We start from the raw sequence: 22817 nt of genomic DNA, 5'->3' as shown, positions 1-22817 counted from the left end.
TGTATAGGGGCTTCAGCATGTTATTCTCCCCTTGAGCTTAGAACTGCTGTTCAAAATATTAGACAGGCACTAGGCATAGATAAGAGACTTTCCAGAGATAAATTCAAAATGAAAACTCCCAGGCTGGCAGTGACAGCTGATTCAAATGTAGTTGAGAACCAATAAAGCAATAATGTATGACACAGAGACACATATGTCATAATAAACCTCAGATACATAGAATAAAAAGAATACGTTAAAAATGAGAGTTGTACAGATAGAAATAAAGATAACGTTCAACTCAAGTTGAGAAGCAATTTCTTAGTATTTTTTCAGCTCAGCAGGCGGAGAGCAACAATTTTCAAACATGATGCAGAGTGACTTAGAAATATATTTCATTTCCAAAGCGCCATAATCTGAATCAATGCTCTATAAATAAAGAAGAATAGTTAACATCAACACTTTGTTACCAGTTATTCCAGCCAAAGCAAACGGTATAGCAGGGGTCCTCAAACTACGGCCCACTGGTCAGATCCGTCCCTCCCGCAAGGCCCAAGGCTCGAAAGCGGCCGAGCAGGAAGAGCCCTGAGGTAAAACCGTGCACATGTAACAAAGCCCTGGTAGCACAGTTGCTACCGCCGCCACCAGCTGCTTGATAACGGCGCGCTGCCCCTTTAAGCTGCCGGAGGGCGGGACGGCGGCGAAGGAACCCCTTCCATGCCACCCCTTACCCTCCTCCCTTCCCTTCAGGCCAGCTCCGTACTCGCCGGAGCAGCACCTCGCCGGCCAGTTGCCACCTTAACGCACACGCAGGTCCCATGTGGCGGCCTTGGAAACCTTAAAAGTTAGGGAAGCACCAAAAACACAGGCAACATATGCAAATAGAATTAGCAAGAAGAGAAGTCTGAAAGTCTGAATTGCAACAGTTTATCGTACAAGGGAATCTCCATGTAAGTAGTGGTGGGTTAATCTTTAAAATAAAGCTCTCCACCCAGACTTCCCCAAGTTTGAAAATAAACTTCAATGCAGAGAAAGTCATATGCATGAGGAACAACATCAAAAATAACCCAGAAGAAATGAAATATAAAGGTGATGTATAGGTTACTTATATTATTACTGATAGCGCCTGTTGTGTGTCTGTTCTGGCTATTATTTTGAAACAAGGTTTTTTTTTATAATAATTTTAAAAATACATGAAAAAGAGCATGTTTCTGGCACCTTTTTAGTCCAGCCCCCAACAGTGTCTGAGGGCCAGTGAACTGGCCCCCTGTTTAAAAAGTCTGAGGACCCCTGCTGTATAGGGACCAATGGCTGACCATTTAATTCCCCACAAAGCCTCTGATGAAGCATCACTCCAGGGCACTGTGGGAAACCAAAATGCCCACTAGCTGTCACCTACAGGTAAACTTTTAACGAAGATCCAAAGTAAGGGTGGGACCTAGCAGATACCTCAAGTTGCTGGATGCTGACGCCAGACCTGACTCCAGTTGCTTTCAAGTTATGCTTTTCTTCTCCTGACCATGTTTATCATTTGTCACCCTTCACCCATCCAAATGTGACCAACAGCCAAAACGCGACTTTCCTTCCCTAACTGGCACTTTTTGCTTCCAATAGTTAGCAACTATGACAGCACCAACCTTTTTTTAATAAAAGTCATTCTTCTTTCTCTGCTTATAGCACCTTTCAAGTAAGTATGTTCTGGGGTCAAAAGGTAAATTAAATTTTAAGCATCACACTCACAGGTATTCTTCTCTTTATCCATAATATCCTTTTGTTATCCAGAATATCATTGCTTTATTAGAATGTTTTTGCTTTCCTTCAGAAACCTTCAACACTTATTTTATAATTTATTTAAATAATTAAGGAAGGTGTTTTCAGAAAAAAATAACTAATGTCAAAGGAAAAGTGTCACACGTACCTTCTACCAAGTCAAGTGAGCTGGGAAAGATGGCTCTTACCCCTTGTTTTCTCCCATATCCTCCCCTAGACATTGAAAAAATGTATTAAATGCATGGGTCCCCCCAAAAAATAATAATGCTTTGATAGAAATATAATTTCTTAATTAAAATGCAATAGTTAATGGATACCTCAGAAGTCAGACTGATAACACTTCCTCTACTCTTTCTGTATGAACATTAGAGGACACTTTATAGCCTTGGGGGTGAGGATAATCAACCCCACAATGTAGTAATATTTACGCTTCATTATTCTTCCTAAGAGATACTACTCTTAAGTTTCATTTTAAGTCAAATTTCAGTGAACATGGAACATGGAAGACTGTCAAGATTTAGGGGGGAAATTAATTTATATAAAGAGAAAGGGAGGTGAACGGCCTTCCATAATCTCCACTAATTGTATTTCCCAAAATTCAGATGCTAATGAGTTAGTGGATATCGAAAGAGAAATAACAGCTGCAGCTTATCCCACTGTGTTCTTCAGTAATGACAATGTTATACCACATTAGCAATTGTGACATTAATAAAAAGAAGCCCATAGGATTAACAGGCGACAGCTGACTTTAGTCAAATGTAGGTCATGCTTTGTTTGCTCAGAGCTGGGTAATAAATTTCCAGGTAAGTGCTCTCATGTGTCACACATATACACCAGGAGCATAATTTCACCCATACTCACTTATCCACATTCTTGTATTTTTGTAAGCCGTTTTTGAATTACTGTTAAGCATTTAATTCCACCACAGCATCTCACAAGCTTTTAAAAAGGTATTAACTCACATGACACTGATGCATAGGTTTATTCTCTTTCTCCCACCCCAATGCCAGTTAATAGCATCTAGATCTTGGCTTCCCTTTCACCTGAGGATAGCAGCAGCTCTGAAGTGTGAGCATTTAATAATAAGAGATATTTAGCATGTCTCCAAACCCAGAACACTTTCCAGCTTTGGATAAAAAGAGGAAAACACTGGTTTGGACTGAAGCCAAGCAGCAGCAAGATCGCTTCTGCCACAAAAGGCAGGCTTTGTGTCGGGAGAAAATGTAAAAGGAAAAAAAGGCATAGCCTTCAACTATTCTTCAAAACATCAAGCTCGCTTAGCATGGAAAGTCTTCAATGTTAGGATTCAAGCGTATCACCTAACATGAAATATGTTCATTGCAATTTCAATTCTTAAAACATGTTGGCACACATATAGAATTCTTTGAGTGTTACAGAAAGCTGAGCCTGGTGTGTGTGGACACACAGAAGCACAAGTAAAAGCTTGGAGAACTGAAGATGATCCATAAAGTATAGGACATAAAGTATGCAGCGAGGAGGTGAAAATACGTAGCAAAGTTGTGAGAAAGGAGGGATTTGCTTTTTGTTAATAATTCTCAAGTGTTCTCAAGAAGGCACAATTTATTCACAGATCCTGCCCTCCACACAGAGCTAGGAGAGCATTAAGAACAGATTGATATGCACAACTTGGTTTAGCTTAAAAATTAAAAAGCTGGTGTCAACGCCCTGATTTCTGATGCGGTCAAGACATGACTAGTAGTACCAAAGAAGTGAAGAACTTGGGCACATTAAAGGCTTTCTGTGAAATTTGACTCTTTTCCAGGGCCTCTTTTTATTGCCTGGATTCAGTTGTGAGAAGTAATATTTAAAAAGATGGCCTTTAAGAATGTTTTCTGCCAGTTAAGTACAACTAACTAATTATCAGGAACTGCTTGTACCTGTACCAGAAGTTGCATCAGCATTAATGCTCACCAGGAAAGAAATAATCTAAAGGTAGAACAATATGTTGCAAGGAAACACAGGTGCCAACTCTGGTCCTGATATTTATTGATTTGTATAAAAATGTATACCTCACATTTCCAATACAAATGTATTATATGAGGCAGCTTTCAGCAGTTAAACCCCTGGTCTAAAAATATAACAGCTATCAGCAAAATAAAAACCACAGTTTCATTAGTCGAGAACCACGCATTGCAGCACAGTTTTCCAACTCTATAATTCTATGATTCTATTACAGTATTCTATGATCATCATCACAAACATGGGTGTTGGGGGAGGGGGACCCTTCCCTTCCCCCAGAATGCTAAACGTATTTATTTATTTTAGTGTATACAGACACCCACACATCCAGCTAGTCAACAAGAGGCTTAGAGGGAACTCAGATAGATTTAAAGGGATCTTATTGAGAGTGGATGCCAGATTTAGGAATCTGGATTTTCCTGGGCCAGCAAGCAGTTTAGATTAATGCTATCTGCTTCGATCAATGATGCTGCTTTGCCAAATATTACAAGATTTAGAAACCCTAGAAATACAATGGTGTTATAAATAAAGTTCTGATGTTTTTCTGTGAGGGGCTAAAAAAAGTTGTGGATCATTATGACCAACACTCTTGAATACTCCCTTTCTTGTTTAAAGAATGATCCGCGGAGGGTTGCCTTGGTGTCAAGGTTACTGCGGGTGTGCGAGGCCCTGCAAGGCCTAAGCGCGGGCCGGAGTTCCCTGGGCCGGGGGCTGCTGCACATGACAGGGGCCGCCCACTCCATGGGAGCTGGAGGTATCTCCAATGATGAAGAACAGGCTACAGGAATGGAGAGGAAAACCATGAAAGCTTTAGAGAAGGGGCTGGATCCTTACACATGCTACCACCCAAACAGTATGCTGGGACAAAGGAAGAACCCAACGGACTTCCGGGTTGGCGCGATCTGGAAATGGCGGATTCCCTCCGAGCTGCGGAGGGAATCGGCTCAACTGAGGACGGGTCTTGCCGCGCCGGCGACGCGGGGACCCTTAAAAACCGCAGGCGCTGAAGCCTGCGGACTGAAGACTCGGTGGGCACCTTAAGCGCCCCCCCCGATTCACGAAGAGCCTTTTTAAAGGCTGCGGAGAGGATACGGAGGGTGGCGTGGTGCTGAGAGTCGATCGCTACCTCGGTTGAGCAAAGCCGCGAGCCATGACTGGAGAGCGCTGATTCCCTTCCTTGAAATTTGGACTGAAAAGAATAACCCGTGAGTAAAATGGAATTGGACTTTATGAATTTTATCCCGTGAATTTGAGACGACCGGGGGGTGTGCTAAAAGGAAGTCCGCACCCCCCCCTTCCTGCAGACGATCTAAAGCAACGATATAAGAACTAAGCTGGAGTGCCTACCCTTTGTGGGGTGAGTTGAAAAAGACATTAACTTCCAAGATTTGGCAAAAAGAAATTTTGAGCTGGAGAGTGGAGTTTTGGAAGCTTTCTTTCAGTTGTAAACACACACCCCCCCCGGGCCCGGGAGCGTCCTGCTTTTGAGCTTGTGGAAGAGGTGCGGAGTTTGACAGCTGTCAAAGCTGTCAAACGGACAGTTTAAGTGGAAAAATCGTTATTTAAGATCCCTCTGGATTAAAATGAGTTACAATTGAGTTAAAATTGTTGGAAACAAAGTAATAACAATAAGTTGGAGGATTGTTGGAGAAAGATTACTAAGTAACCAGATTCCCTCTAGGGGGAATTCTGTGAAATTACAATGGCTGTGGATGGAAAGTTACTAGTGGAAATCGAAAGAATGTTTCATCTGGTGGGAGTTTTACAAGAGCAGAGTCTGGCTATGAATAAACAACTTATGACCTTGACTTCTGGAACAAGCAGCTCTGCTGAATGTATTGAGGACCTGGATGAGAAAGAATCCACAGCTGAATCGGAAATGATATCTAAAGAAGTGGAAGAGACTAAACAAGAAAAAGAGAAAGTAAAGTTGGAAAGTACCAACCAGAAGCTGACTTCTGTGGAATATAAACAAGGAGACTTTTGGATTACATCTAACACAAATCTGCGAAAGATGCAAAAGATGAAGGAGGAGGCCCCGGGAGTTTATGGAACACAGGAACTTAAAATAAAGAAATATGATGGGGGCCTCCACTTTGACTTTGACTCTGAAGATGCAGACTTTGTGGAAATTTTCCAGCAGCTGTTTCCAAATGTTCTTCTGGGAAGAGAATATGGTTGGATGGTGACAGAACTTTTTCGAGATTCGACGACCGACATAAAGGATTACCAACAAGACCGGCGGAGAGGGACTGAAAGACAGTGGCGTAGCGTGGGGGGTGCCAGGGGTGCCAGCCGCACCGGGCGCAACATTTTGGGGGGCGCGTTTGGCCGGCCCCCCTCAAGGAAGCGGGAACCTCTCCAAGGCACAGCGTGCCGTCGGTAGAGGAAAAAAGCCGAGCAGCAGCAGCAGCAAAGTCGGGAGGAGGAGGAGGTGGAGCGAGCCTGCTAATTCCTTGCAAAGTCGGGAGGAGGAGGAGGTGGAGCGAGCCTGCTAAGAATTCCTCGCAGCTGGCCATCCAACCTCCAGCGAAGGAGGGCCCCGCTCCACCTTCCGAGGGAGCCTGCTAGGACCCCCGGCTCCCTGCAGGTGGCTCACAACCCCCGCTAGCCCGGCCGGGGCTCGGGGAGGATGGGAGCCGCCTGCTGGGCTGGCACAGCTGCGTGTGAAGGCGCGGAGGGAGGCGCTCCCAGGGCTGCCGGCGGCCTTTCCCCGCACGCGAAGGAGCAAGGGCGGCGGCGAGGCTGCGCAACAGCCGCTGCGTGAGAACGAGCCCTTGCCCAGCCCGGGGGACGATCCGGAGGCCCTCTCCGAGCGCGTCGCGTGTAGCCAGCCTGCCAGCCTGCCTGCCAGGGTGGAGCAAAGCGGCGGAGTGGGGAGAGGTTGCCCTTCTTCGCACGCACCCCCCCCGTCACGCCTTAAATCCACCCTCCCACAAACTAGGAGCGAGCAGCTGAGAGGGAACAGCTGAGAGCCACGAGCAGCTTTTTCTGAAAATGCCCTTTAAAAAAAAAAAATCCTAAAATTTATAAACCGCTTGACAGCTACAAAAGCGGTTTGCCAAGAGAATAAAACTGCCAGGAAACAGTGGTGTAGCGTGGGGGGTGCAGGGGGGGCCGGGGGTTAGGGTTAGGGGGCGCAAATCCACGGGTTAGGGGGCGCAAATTACTTGCCTTGCCCCGGGTGCTGACAAGCCACGCTACGCCACTGCTGAAAGAGACTTGAAAGCCTCGGACGTGAGGAACCCAGGCTAAGAACTGATATTTTGGATATGTACTGGGAAGGGACGAAAACCGGGGATGGGAGGGAGGGAAGAATAGAATTGTAAAAACACTCAAGACCTTTGGGTTTAGTTAATTTGACTTTTATTTAAGACAAATTGGGAAATCAATGGAAGAGAACTTGAGTCCAACTTAGAAAAATTTACTTTTCTTTATAAAAGAGGTAATTTTAAGATGATTAAGAAGAGAAATACCAATTTGCTGACACAATCTTGGGAATGGGGATGCATGAAGGGGGGTGGGGGGGAGTCAGGGAACAAGGTTAGGAAAGTAGGATTTTCTGAAATTATACATGTTTTTGTCTTCTGTCTTTTTTGTGTGTATTTGTCTTTATAAAAGGTGAAAAACCAATAAAAATTTTTATAAAAACAAAAACAAAGGAAGAACCCAACATAGTCCCTTCAATTACAGACAAGAGGCTTGCGGGCTGCATCTGTGAAGAGGACAACAGCACTGTGATCTGGTTCTGGATGCACAAGGGAAATCCCCAGCGCTGCCCCTCCTGTGGAGCCCATTACAAGTTGGTTGGCTACCAGTTGCCCTGATTTGGCTTCAAAGCTTTGCTGAGCTCTCCATTTATGATTTCTGGATACAGAGCTGAGCTACGTAGCTGTTTACTTCATGATGTATCACATTCCTTGAAACCTAATAAAGTCTTTCACTCATAAAAAAATGATCCACTTTGTATTAGTATGTTTTTCTTTATGTTATGAACCCACAAACCACTGCCCCCCTCTCCCCAGGCAGATTCCATCCCCCTTCCCCCGGTGCACACTCACCAACGTCCTGCCAGTCCCTGAAACAAAGTGACAAACCTTGGAGCCATCTGAGAAGATACCATCTTCACGATACCATTGATGGTTCCAGTCAAAGCGCAGAGTCCATAGGTCAACTGTACACCTGATGAGCATCTAATGCACTGCAGTTTATCCCGGTCAGCTGATGGAAATTTGCTGTACTTTTTTTTTTTAACTGTTTTATTAAATTTGCTTAGTAACATAACATTATTATATATATTCTATAAACAAAAAATACAAAACACAATTCATTCATACTACAATGCATACCTAATAGCATTAATATATATGGAAATTTGCTGTACTGATTCACATATTTACATTTTAAAACAGAAGTTCATCAATAAAAGTTTTTCTTGACCTTCAGTGATGATCATGTTACTTTACTATAGTGATGTTGACTGGCTTAAACAAAAGCAGCACACCCTTAACTAAAATAAGCAGCAAATTGTGGATCAAGTCTTACTTAAGGATTAGGTACTGTATATACATAATTTCTCCTTTCAACAAGAAAACTAATTACTCCTATGCTAAAGGAAGAGTTATTGATCTGGATTGTAGAAGTTGGTATAATGTAATAAAGAAAAGACCCTTTGTAGCAGCTGACTAAGAACACTACACAAATTAATGTTGTGTTCCCCCTAAAACAAACAATTATCCAGTGGGATATGACATCAGCTGGCTGTAAACACTTCAACAGCATTTTGAAAATATGCTAATAATTTATCATAACATGATACAGTGATTACAGTAAGCGACCTGAAACAGCTATCATAGTGTGTGTCATTACAGATGCTACTGTCTATTTTTAGTTCAAGTGTCCAACCTTGAGAAAATCCATCCAAACAGTGTACTATACCAAGGCACAATTCCTGCCTAATGACTTTGCATCTTTGTTAAGAGGAAAAGAGTAGCAAAAATGTTATCTGAACAATCCAGAGAGGATGTTCAAACAACTTCAACATTACTTCAAGCATCAGTAGTGCATTTGACAAACGAGTGTCAACAGGTTTTGCCAACAATAATATTCATAACATACATACTACATTTTTACAGTTAGAATGAAATATATATATAAAGCACAGGTCCTGACAACAAAGCGCACTGCTGACTCAAATAAAATAGTACGTGATGCAGCAGAAACAGTGGTATTTCATGGGTTAGAAATTCGACCTACAGATCTCCCTATTTTAGATCTACACCAGAGATGGGAATCCCTTGCAGATGACTGCAGTGCCTGGAGATAGAAAGTCAGGTTGAGCATCTATAGCAGTGACCAGAGGAAGAATAACCGCTGGGAGGAGCACTGAGAAAAGAAATGCCATGGTGCATCTACAGCAGCACAGTTGGCTGCCTTTGTCGGCTTCAGCTGCCACAAAACATGTCTCTCCCCTATTGGTCTCTATAGCCACAGCCGGTGCTGCAACCTTCCAACAGTTTGACTCCATCCCCAAAGGCACACTCCTCCATTGTTTCCTGAGACAGATGGATGCCAACTCAGGAGTGGGAAACCTATGGCCCTCCAAATCTGCCGGACCACATCTCCCATCATTCCTGACCATTGGCCCTGATGAGACTTGGAGGTCTGCAAGATATGGAGGGTTGCAGGTTCCCAACCAGTGATCTCTACAGTATTGTTGGAAGGGAAAACTCTGAAAGGGAAAAGGAGGACATTGTTGATTTAGGAAACCACAGGTTGCCTCATTACATTGTGGGGAATTATGGGCTAATTCAGTATGAGTTAATGGTGTCTGCTATCTCAATCAATTTCAGCAATACCCCTTCTTTAGAGTTCTCCTCACTGGAGCAAATGGGAGCTTCCCCTCCCTCCCACCATGCTAATACAGCTGCAGGGCCTTCAATCAAGATTGGGATCACAGCAGGGGTCAAAGATGTGGACTCTCCCACCCTCCATGACATGGTCATCATCCAACTTAGTACCTCCTTCACACCGTCATCATTTGTGAATGAAAATCTTGCACTCAAGGGTAAACAGACGAAGAATGCAATGCGCAGTTTGACCCTGAATGTAACAGAACTGCAATAGGAAATCACATTCTTTAATGGGTGTCATTCATATAAAATATGCCTTTCCCATGTCATTTCTGAACACAACATTGCTTCCTCTTGTCCCATGGTGTGAACCTAATGAGGAGATTGAACATTTTATTAGCTGGAAGTGGCTCATCACCTAGATAACAGCCATTAGTGAGAAATGAAGGGAGAGGGATTTTGAATTCTTTTGTCCAACAGGCAAAATTCCTGATTGCATATAATATTTACAGCTGAACAATGATCCAATTCCCTTAAGTTGCTAGACAGCAGTTATTGGCATAAGGAATTAAAAAGCTGTCAAGCAGACAATAATTCATTGCCTAAAGATGAGTACGAAGCCTTTAGATTATGCCGTCTTGACAACTGTCATGAGATGCTAGCAAGAGGGCATCAAACTGTACTTCTTTAATTAACCCAAGTGGCAATAAACTGCTGCTCATCATTCAGGCACTGAAATAATATACTGCACAGGAATTGTGCTGTAGCAAAACAAAATGCTCCAAGGTTGCCAATGTTTGGATCCTCGAAAAGCAGTAAGCCTGCGTTAAAAATTAAGTTCTGTGCTTCAAACAAAAGCAGGGCTGGAAAGAAACTGCAGTAGTATTCGTAATGTATTACATCTATTTAAAAAACTGTTTATTATACAACTAATTTTTTCTGGTTGCTGGCTCTTTGTTATGCATGAATATTGTGTGGTCCATTGTTATGTTTATGTGCATTGTAGTAAACAATTTTTTCACCTTTCTCCAGCCCAGGCTGTAGTTGCCCATTTTACTTCAGGGATTATTATGACTGGAGATGAGAAATATTTAACAAGGAGGGCTGGGTAATAAAGTGCTAAGAAGGATATGTCCTAGTGGTGCTTTCAAGCAAATTTTCCTTTCCAGGCTCAGGTTAAATGAAATGCTTCCATATATCTATTTACAGTGGTACCTCGGGTTACATACACTTCAGGTTACAGACGCTTCAGGTTACAGACTCCACTAACCCAGAAATAGTACCTCAGGTTAAGAACTTTGCTTCAGGATGAGAACAGAAATCGTGTGGCGGTGGCGCAGTGGCAGCAGGAGGCCCCATTAGCTAAAGTGGTGCTTCAGGTTAAGAACAGTTTCAGGTTAAGAACAGACATCTGGAACGAATTAAGTACTTAACCCGAGGTACCACTGTAGTTCAAATAACGCTAATCTACCCTTCTCAACACATGGTGTTTGGAGGTGGGGGCAGTAGGCACAATCTAGCTCCCCCTCTGATCTGATATGTAGTTTGAAAGTCTGCTTTAAAAAATGCCCCTTTGTGGTGAAATGTGGACCTTTGGGGTATAACTGCCTTGATCTTTTATTCTTTACTAAACACCAGTTTTATCTCCCTTGTTATGTTTTATGTATTTCTATGTATTTACCTATACCATCAGTTTTTTAAAAAATATAATCCTTGATCTTAGAGATATCCTTTGAGACAGCGAAACCATGATCAACCAGTTTATTGTAGAACAGTGCCAAAAACTCATGTAGCTGAATTTGTAGATGCCACAATTAATCTGTAGGAAAAATGGTTTTTATTTCTATAAATACAAGCTGGTTTTCATTTTCTCCCTATGCTCTTTTAGCTTACTTAAAATTCCAAGAACAACCTATTTAATTAATTTGATCTTGGAACTTTACAGATTTCTGGAATAGTATGTCTCTTGTTGATAAACTATTTTGATTGGAGGGGGAGAATTTTAAGTTTTCTATGAACTGATCAGAATTCCATTCAGTATATTAATGTGAGCAGCTCAAAGATAAAAACTGAGTAGGATTATTGCCAGTCGCTTTTCATTATCGCATCTTATCTAGAGTGTGATCCTAAAAAGATCCAGTAAGTTACAGATGGTTACATATAAGTAGGTACTATATGTATACTTTCCTTTAGCTATGACACATGTTTGCCATCTACATGCAATTAATTCTTAGGCTCTCTTATACAAATATTATGAATGCCTACTGTCATGCTTCAGAGTAGCTGGTTGATATTAGGCAATACTTTTACTGACATTAACCCTTTTATTTATTTAAGGGTGTTGAGCCCTCTAAACAAAAACAATTTGAAGAATATGTCTGTTTCTATCTAGAAATCCAACACACAGGAAAGATGTGCATAACTTGCCACTTTATTTTGTTATGTTTACTTGTTTAAGAGTTTTGTATACAGCCCTTGACATCAATATATCCCAGGGTGGTTCACAATAAGAAGTAACAATAAGAACAATTACATCATGAAAATGCTATCTAAAAACACAGCCAAAATGCAGCATTCTGTACTAGCTGCAAATTCCGAACCAACATCAAGTGCATCACATGAGTACAGTCAAGAGGTTACCAAGGCCTGCAACACTATGACTATGCTATCGCTGTTATGGGAGTTGGTTTTGTGTGTGCATATTAATGACTGATAGGGATTTTGTATGTTTTTAAATGGTATAATGTACCTATGTTATGTTTTTAAATGTGTCTAGAACCTTTATGATGCAACAGTAAACCATATTCTAGTGACTTCAGCCCAAACTTTAGATTCTGCTGGTGACACGTTTTTTACAGACACTTACATTTTCAACATAGTTCTAGATCTTATCAGATTGCTACTTTCCAGATTTCATATTGATGTTAAATCAAATGCTGATAATGTGCCCTGAAGATGACATTTTGAGTCAACATTAACTTAAAACATTGAAAGTCAAAATACCATATGTTTTCAACACTTCCTTTCAGGGGAAATGTCATATGTAATCAGCTTTTCATTCATTATAGCATTAAGACCAGGCCAAGAAGTCATGTTGCAGATTTCCAGGTGCAGTGATTACCGGTAATTAAATCAGTCCTGACCTCTCCGTGTTGCTGTACAAACTTGTCAAGTGACTTACAACCACCAAGAATCTAGGCTGCCACATGTTACAACTGTTTCCCACCCAACACACTTGTGCTCTTTCCACATACAGCCTTAATTTAGAATCTTCCAAGTACAACATGGTTCTCTGCACCCGGGAATGACTCTTCACTATAGAACAAAGTCTATGCATCCAGCTGTGACACTCTACCAGCTTAGCTTATTACTGTACATTTACTGGAGAAAGAGAGAGATGCATGAATGAGTCACCAGTCTTAGGCCTGCAATTTGGAATTCAGACTTGGGTTTAAAAAGTGGTATTCTATTCTTTTGGACAGTTTTCAGAGACATCATGTGTGACATTGCAAAAAACATTGATGGGATTTACTAGGAAGACAAGGATGTTACATAAATTACCCTAACGTTCACATTAGCTAGTAGCATTTCATCAGTAATATCAGGTTTAAGTCCATATGATGAACTCCAATATTTCTACACAGCCCAACAGCACAACTAGAGTGTCTGATATTTTATTCCTTACATATAACCTTGAATAGACAGCTATCCACTGTATTGTTTTGGAATATGCATCTTCAGGTTAAACCTTTCTATACAATGGCTTGGTTGGTCTAACACGGCCAGGCAAGGAAAGTTCAGAGTCAGAAGTAAAGCCTACAATGGTGATCTGGTTGACCAAAATGAAATCATCTTCCCTTTTATGGTTTTTGCATTTTCTTGGACTCACAAAACAGACTACTGAGATGGGACTTACTTTGTCATTGGGACAAACAGCTATCACTGTTCTCAGATTCCCATCAGTAAGTAAGGATTCACCCTCAAGTCTTTATTTCTCGGCATTCATCTGATCTCTCTTAAAGTATCTCTTCTGCAAGGAGCTTTGCATATGCTGAAGCATATGTATGTATGTTACATACGCATGTTATATATTATGTAACTAGCCAGTCTGACTCCATTGTTTTTATTTGTAAGCTTGTGTGCATATACATATGCTTGTGTGTTGAGAGAGTTGCCTTCCTATTTCCACCTAATAATTTTTTAATATATCTTGACATTTGGCTTCAGTGGTTTTAAAAGGCAATTATCTGGCATCCCACACTAAAACCTACCCTTGTGTGCAAAGACAGCACAGCTAAGCTACTTTTTAAAATTCTAATCATAGCTCACAAGGTTCTGTAAGGTTTGGGGCTTTGAAAACATAAATCCAAAGCTTCCCTCTTTCTAAGTCTGGGCTGGTGGAAAAGGTCTAGGAGAGTAAGGTTCATAAACTCACTCACCCAGCTAAGCAGACTGGGGAACAGCAAGATGACCATCCCACCTAGTAACAATTGCAATGCGGGGGGGGGGGGGGGGGAGAAAGACTCTCATACAAAAAAGGAGTTGACCAGTAAGTGAAAGCCCTCCTCTACAGATCAGTCCATGTAGGAAAAGAAGTCTCCCATCACACATTTGTTCTTGTAAAGACAGCCAGCTCACTTTCTTTCTGGCCCAGATATGCAAGCAAACAGCATCAATAAGAGAACATATCCAATGTAAGTGTTATGTGCCACCCCAGCGGCCCCAAACACACTGGAATCTATTTTGATAAGGCCTGTTTTTGTTATGGTAGAATGCAACCTGACAAGTATTGCAGTATTTGATTATTATTTTTTAAGAAAACCTTGTTTATCATCCCACTCTTACCACTGATGACACCATTTTTCACATGATGTTGCACCCAAAGGGATGGCATTGTCATATGCAAACTGCTGGCAGGCAGAACAGATCATTACATAGCAATAGGTCTAGTGCTTAGAAGTCAACAGGATGACACGATTTAATGTTGGAGCACTGGGAAGTTGAGTAATGGAATAGGATGCAAAATATCTGATATATTTTGAGCATTGAGCACCAGATAGTTACAGTGACAAATTGCAAAGGGGAGCAAAGTACAGTGGTACCTCGGTTTTCGAACATCTCCGTTGACAAACATTTCAGTTTTCAAATGCCATAAACCCAGAAATAAATACTTCTGTTTTCAAACATGCCTAGGAAGTCGAACATGCCACGCAGCTTCTGCTGAGTGCAAGATCCTGAGGCCTAGCTGTCGGCTATTGAGTTTTCGGTTTTGAAACGTTTCAGAACTCAAATGGTCTTCTGGAACGGATTACATTCGAAAACCAAGGTACCACTGTATTTGATGAACTTCCACAAGTTGTCCCTGATGTTTAAGGCACTGCACATATGTGTATTTAGGTTCAAGGATGGCATTATGATGTATTCTGAAGTCAAGTAAAAGTTGCTAGTTAGAACCTTGCTCCCATAAAACATGACCGCCTGCTGGTGATGGCTTTGTGGACCTCTCTCAGTCCTGCTTGAATCTTAATCAAACATTTCAGAAGTTGCTCATGGCCTCCTGCCAACACAATGAGGAACTGAGGATGGGAAAAGTTCCAAATGTCTGGAGATTCACTTCAGCAAGACAGGCAGAAATGAAACTTTCCCAGACCCTTGTGCAGATACCACCCTGGCTGAAGCTTACTAAACCAATGAAATATGCTTGAAGCAGTACAAGTAAACCTAAGAACTTCACTGCTGTGGTACTTTAGGGTTTTTAAAGCTCCTGTCAATTTTCTAGTCATGGTACAAGAACTATGAAATGCAGGCCCTGTCTGCCAGATTATAAACAAATAGACACAATGACCCAGTCTAAGGAAAGTGATGGCTAAGTAAAAATCTTGGTGGCTTCAAGATCCTGCTGCAACTCTGCTATACAGAGCTAAACCATGGTCTGTCTTAGTGTTACGTCCAAACCTGAGCTCTTTGTCTGGGGAAACAAACCACCCAATAATAAATATTAGCTACAGCTTGTGGTTTGTCAGGAGTGAGACAAACTATGAGCCCAGATTTGGATGTAAGGCTAAGCTGAATCATGGTTTGGCTTTGGGTGGCATCATAGCAGCATAAAGACAAAAGGAGGAGTAACACAGTCATGACTTTTACATGCAAACTAGAGGAGTATAAAAATAATGGTGTAGCAGCAAATAAACCAGCTACACTTGCAGGTCAGTCCTCCGCATATCTAATCAGAAATAATTTCTCTTGAATTCCCAGTGAAGTATATATAGGATTTCAGTCCCAAATACCAGTTTTAAAATAAAGTTTACATAACGACTATGATTACTATACTGTACAACTCTCAAATCAGAGGTTTTGTGTATAGCAGACTTTACAGTCAGATTATTCTGCCTTTATTAGTTGGTTCCTTATATTCAGTAAATCCTTCCCAATAATTTGAGAGGTTTTAATTAATTCAACATAATCCTCTTTTTCTGGATTTATCAGTTATTTTACAGGGTTGTGGGGGATGTACATAGGTATAGATATAGAGTAAACCATATTACTATATGAGAACTGAATGAAACTGTGATTCTAAAGCACAAAGGCTAGGAAAACAAGTAATCTAAAGGTGTTTGCATTAAATCTTCTTATTGCTTTAATCATGTATTTTATGAAAGGCATAAATACTCACTAAGGACTTTTTACAAGCCAGAACTGAGAGTCTGGAGAATTAAAACATCAGAGATAGAATTAGATTGCAGTAAAATTGCAACATAAAAACAGGAAGCACAGATAAAATCAAGCAAGCTATTACTTTACCCTAGAATTGCAACATAAAACCAGTAGTCAGATGTATTCACACCACGGAAGGGAATCAGAGCTCAGTTTAAAAGTAACAGGGCACAACTTAGGAAGAGATATTCCAAATGTTTCTAATATTGATTTAGCAATAGTGGACATACTATAAAAGAGATCCAACTTTCCAATAGTCGAAGTCCAGGTAAGAAGAGTTGGTGTATGCACACCATATTTCAAACTCAGCTATTCCCAGGACCAAAGTTTGAAACTATATCTTGATTATTGACAGTGGATATCAAGAATACTCAGCCCCAACATCCCAACTTGACACCAAAAAGCACAATGTTATTATTACTGTTACTAGTAGTTGCATGTGTTAGCCGCTTTGGACAAAAGAAAAGTCTCAAAGTGATATAATTTAAAATGCAAACAGATAAAAATCAATTTAGAAGCCAAGGCAAAGTGTAGACCAAAATTCCTTAAAGTGCACACCCAAAATGCCACGACAATAAGAGCAGCAATAAAAAATTGTGCTTACCGGTGTTGGGAGTGCAGCCAGAGAGATCTTCTAGTGCTCTGCTGAATCAGGTGCCAATCCACCAATCACAGCTGAGGCCAGTGGTTTTTCTTCACAAGATGTTTGAAGAAAAATCTCCCTGTCCTTCTGAGAAATCCAACTGTCAAGAGAAAAGAAAGCCAAAACACTTTAGAGCGTGGATAGACAAACTAAGGCCAGGGGGCCAGATCTGGCCCAATCACCTTCTAAATCTGGGCTGCAGGTGGTCCGGGAATCAGCATGTTTTTACATGAGTAGAATGTGCTCTTTTATTTAAAATGCATCTCTGGGTTATTTGTGGGGCATAGGAATTCATTATTTTTTCAAAATATAGTCCGGCCCCCCAAAAGGTCTGAGGGACAGTGGACTGGTCCCCTGCTGAAAAAGTTTGCTGACCATGCTTTAGAGCATGGGTAGGCAAACTAAGGCCTGGGGGCCAGATCCGGCCCAATCGCCTTCTAAATCTGGCCCGCGGATGGTCCAGGAATCAGCGTGTTTTTACATGAGTAGAATGTATCCTTTTATTTAAAATGAATCTCTGGGTTATTTGTGGGTCATGATCAAATCATAACTTTTAATTCAAAATGTACAAAGTTCTCTTCTTTATTCCAGATGCATATAAAGTTAGAATTGTGGCATTCCAACCCTCCACTGGTTGCTGAAATCTTCCTGCTCTGGTTTATTAATTCCCAACTCCCTATCCCCCATCTTCGTCCTCAGAACACTAACCAATCCTCCATTCTCTGCATTTTAAACAAAGCTCTCTTATCCAATTGTTAAAGTCTTCCTATATGCCTGTAATCACAAGCAGCTCCAGCCCACACCAGATGAGCACACCTACAAAACTCTGACATCCTATACAGGTTGCAGAAATCAGCCTGAGGTCTTGCATGTCTAACTTTGCTTTGCGCAAGGCCTCACAAAACATCTCTTTCTCTTTCTTTTGGCTTTTACTGATTGATGGGTTCCACCCAGTTGTCTTAATCATGACATAATCCTTGTAAATATATAAGTACATCAATCAACGGAGCAGTGGTAAATTTTGAAGTGCAGGAGTTTACTAAGACAGCCTCCATAGCTATGCACCTAAAGAAAGTCCAAAAATGCAGGCAGTTGTGTTGGCCATAATGCAACACACACACCCCATTGACTGAAATCCATTTCAGAGTTTTCTGGAAGTAGACTCCATTGAACTCAGTAGTGCTTGCTTCTGACTACATAGGGTTAACGCAGCGAGCTTTAACAAAATACCTTCAGCTAGCTGAAATTCATCCTTTAGCTTTTCATGAGAAATGCAAGCGATCTTGCAAAGAAGTGCTACCATTTAAGCTGTCCCTGAGAAGTACAAGCCGCATAAGAGAAAAGGAATATAGTATCTATCCTCTGCTTGACTGTGTTCCTCATCCTATGACTCACTCCTCTATGCTAATCTGTCACAAACTAACCTGAATGCCTCATTATCACCTCATTCCCTTGCCAGAGCAAGAAGATCTGTCAAGTACCCTCAAGCAGATTACAGCATCAGCTCCTGCTTTGAAAAAGTCCCAGATGGGCACTCTCCTGTGTCTCCCCTCACTACACATTACCAACATCCATGCAGATCATAGCCACTTAACCTACACGTAGCCATAACATCAAACGAGGATCTGATTTTGCTTTCTTTTGTTTGCTTATCACATTAAAATCAACATTAAAATTTCCCATAGTACAATTATGTTTCAGTACAGCACACTCCTAAGCATATTTGTTCAGAGGTAAATCCATAGTATTCAGAAGAAACTGGACGTGACATTAATTGCATGATTATTATTAACATGCATGGCTTTTGTTATGTAAATAACAACCACAGGGAAGCCTGAGCAGTCCTGGGACAATGGGGGATGGTGAGAGGGAGTTTAACTCTTTCTCCCCCTAGCACAATCTTGAAAGATGTTATTTGCATTTCAAGGAAAATCTCCACTACTGGGACTATGGTGAGGAAAGAACCCCCCCCCCAAATCCTGCGGGTGCTATTTACATACAAAAGCCAGACATGTTAATTGCATTCACACAATTAGCATCATGTCAAGTTGGGCTGTCAATGGGGCTTGTTCACAAGTAAGAGTGCATCAAGCTGCAGCTCAAGCAGAAATCTGGTAGGACTCTGGGCACTAAGCATGCCACTCCCAAAAAGCTGTTGGGAAAACCAGAAACCGCGTTCTCCCTTTTTACAAAGGGTAGCAGAAGAAGGGGTCAAAAGGAATGGCCTACTATCCATGAAATTCTTAAAAAGCCACTCTGCTGCAGCCACGCTCGTGAGTCATGGACCACAGAAAAAGAATCTCTTTTCAGCAGTAGAATCACACCATTTTGCTTTTTCCAGCTTGAACTGAATACATTGTTTTAAAAGAAAAATCACAAATGAAGAAAGGATGTCAAATTGGATAAAATGATCCAGATCTGTATATACTTTTCCAATGAAACATTTCAATCTATTCACCTAGCACAAAGATATCTTCTATATTTTCAGCACTGATGGATATCTATGTTATTAAGGGATACCATTTCAGGTTTCAAAGGGGTGTGAAGACATTGCAGAGTGAAGGCAACACTCAAAGTGTGTTCTTGGATATACTATACAATAAGATGAAAAATAAAAATTATTAAAAATTCAGCACATGTACTGTTTTGTTTTACTCTTCATTGCTTGACAATAGCTGCTGCTAAATAGTTGGTCTTAAGGGACTGAAAAATGTGTCCTGAAATATAGATTCCATCCTCCATTCTATGTTGTCTTTCACTTTTTATGCATAAGCCAGGAGCAGAACGCACAGTGCAAATAATTACAGTGGTGCCTAGCAAGCCGAAATTAATTCGTTCCACGAGTTTTTTCGTCTTGCTTTTTTTTTCGTCTTGCGAAGCAGTTTCGGAAAAGTTTTGGAAAAGCTTCAAAAATCACCAAAGTCTTCAAAAACCTCAAAAAAGGCTACCACACTGCGTGCTATAAGTTGCTCCTCGAAGTCAAGTCGCAACTGTATTAACGGTTTTAAGAAAAAGGAAACAAACTTGCAAGACGTTTCCGTCTTGCAAAGCAAGCCCATAGGGAAAATCGTCTTGCGAAGCAACTCAAAAAACCAAAAACCCTTTCGTTTTGCGAGTTTTCCGTCTTGCGAGGCATTCGTCTTGCGAGGTACCACTGTACTCAAAAGAGGCTTGCTTATTATGTGGCTGGCTTCCACCGATCCACCACCATCCACAACTCAACTATATTATTGTAAAACCTACACCTTTAAGAACTTTCCAGAATGTTCCGAAACAGGCTTGCCCACATGAAAAGCCTTACACATCGTCCCCCATTTCAGGTGTTGACAAATGCTTCAGTCCCCACGTAAAACCTTAAACGGTTTTTCCCAAATAATAAATTTATATATAGCGTGTTTTTAATATTTTTAACTATTGTTGTGTTGATGTTTGTGTACAGGCATGGTCCTCACAATAAACGGATTTGAATTGAAAATTGAATATATAGCGTGTGAACATCTGAGAACATTCATAGAGTAGCCCTGTTTGCAAGAGTCGAAATGTGTATTTGCAGGGAGTCTGGAGAAACAGGCTATGAGCTGCTTTTGCATTCCTCCGGTTGTGATTGGTCCAAGCATCCATTGTACTTGAGATTCATGTGTGCCAGCTGTCAGTGAGCTTGCCAGGAGATATTATAGCAGCCAGAAGCAAAGCCCAATTTGGCACTGCACAGCTCATATGGTTTTTCCCCCCAGCCAACACTGGAGACATAAGGAGAAACTATAAGTAACTATGAAGGTGTAATATTACAGTTTTCCAAAGCTGTAAGGTTCAACATCCCAGGACAAACAAACAAACAAACAAACAAACAGTTGCTGAAGGATTGCATACTGGAATAGACATACATTCATAGCAGTGCATAACACATGTGGAACCCAATGCAATTTGGTTATTCCTTGGCCTTTTTAAAACGCAGCACTGAACACTACAGTTTTATGCATGCTCACCGTCGAGATGAGTGTCAATTACTGTATATACATAGTCCTTAAAGGATTTATCATACTGCATACTTTCTCCTATTTGACACTGCTACACATCTTGTTTTATTTTGTGTATATCTCTTTACTCATTTGAATTCTGCCACTTTGGTTAAGGTACTTTTTATGAGTAATTCATGCTTCATAGCATTGCATTTACATTATTTTTTACCTTCTGTGACAAGGTTTTTATACACAGAAACCAAGCTCTGGCAAGAATGGCCTGTCAAGAATACTAACAGCTTGATAGCTAAATCTTTCTCTCGGGAAAATGATTCATTCAGACAATATAGTCAGGGCCCTTTGGAGAAATATGGAGCAAATGGCAAGCCAGTTTGGTCTACAACCAAGAAAGATTCTGAGCTGATGGCAGTTGTCACCCAGAAGAGACTGTGATACTACTTATAAAATAAACACACCCTCACAAAGGCACCAAATGTAACCTTTTCCACTATTGTTCCAACTACCAGCATAGGTTCATGTCTTTGATTGCTTGCAGGCAAATATTTGACAAAGAATTACGGTATATGTATCTTTATAAGTGTGTACATTATATTTATTTATTGTAGTACTTTTAGGTAGCCGTTTAGGACAAAGCATTCCCAAAGTGGCTTCTGTAAAACATTAGAACACAACAACAACATATATGTGATACACCTATTTTGCGATCTCTTTACATCTTTCAAAAAACTACACACCTTTAAAACAACTGTATCATCCAAGAAGAGTAACAGCAACAATAGCAACACACCATTAAAATCAGTTTAAGCACATAAAACATTTTTAGCATATCTTTAAGAGAAAGCAACAAAAACCTGTTGAAATACCTGTATTGTTTCTGAGCCATCTTCAAAAGTGGCCTCATAAAACCTGAATGTCCAGCAGTTAGCCTGGATGTCAGTTGTTCATGAGTAACCAAGACTAGATCTGCTCTCGCTAGACAGGTCATAGCTGGCATACCAACCAAAGCTAGGGGGAATGACCAAGCTGTGACTTGGCCCTTCAGGGGAAGTGCAACCCTATCCAAGACCAGTTGCAAACCTCCATCCAGATTAGTCAGTTTTCCCGCCCACTGCATCTCTATCTTGTCTCAATTAAGCCTCAGCTTGTTCGCCCTCATCCATCCCCAAACCGCCTCCAGATAGCAGTTCAAGAGTTCAACAGACTCCCAGGAATGAGTGGGTGAAAACAAGAGGTAGAGATATGAGTCACCCACATGTTGATGACGCTGCAGCCCAAAGACTGTGTTGTATATATACAACACAGATGTTTAAACTGGTTCTATAACTGCAGATAAATTGTAAGAGACAAAACTCTCAGCAAAACCCACAGTAGCTACAGTCTCCCTGGTCCAAAATGTTCTAATTCAAAATGAGAATATCTCTACACTGCAAGAGAAATTCATATCCAACTTTCCTGGCCTCCAGTTGAACCCCGTGAATCAGATGATGGAACAAGACATGCCACAGCATATGGGAGCGGGGAGTGTTTCTTTGAACTCTTCCTTTGCATTGTTTACCAACCTAAACCAAAGTCTTCAGGACCTAATTATTCCAAAAGGATATTTACTTGTTGTTCAGCAGCAAAAGCTTCAGCAGAAAAGAGTCTGCTGTTTCTCTACCCTCTTCCCACCAGAAAAAAGAAAAGAAAAGTGAGAGTCTCACAGAGGTGAAAAAACTCACTGAACGTGGACAGCTGTAACAAAAATTTACTTGGCTCTGAGATATTTTCAATCAAGGTTCTTTATTGAGGGACTCTGAAGGGACTTGCAACAAAGGACTGATGCTCATACATCAAGAGGTATTCTGTTGAGAAAGCGGTATACAGGTTTTGTTTAAATAAATAAATTTATTTATTTATTTT

At 41.0% G+C, this 22817-nt stretch overlaps 1 protein-coding gene across 2 annotated transcripts in view; it reads right to left on the bottom strand.

Annotated features, from left to right (window-relative positions):
- Window positions 1-22817, bottom strand: part of ZNF385D (zinc finger protein 385D) — a 560232-nt gene that overhangs the window by 534191 nt on the left and 3224 nt on the right. For both annotated transcript variants that reach the window (XM_081164656.1, XM_081164666.1), the window contains exon 2: window positions 16900-17038. The gene's annotated coding sequence lies outside the window, so the exon portion shown is untranslated. The remainder of the gene's footprint in view (window positions 1-16899; window positions 17039-22817) is intronic.

The sequence above is a fragment of the Podarcis bocagei genome (genome assembly GCF_964188305.1).
Source record: "Podarcis bocagei genome assembly, chromosome: 12".
In the NCBI taxonomy this organism is placed as follows: domain Eukaryota; kingdom Metazoa; phylum Chordata; class Lepidosauria; order Squamata; family Lacertidae; genus Podarcis; species Podarcis bocagei.
The sequence above is the reverse complement of the archived record's forward strand: the minus strand, read 5'-3'. Positions and strand labels throughout refer to the sequence as shown.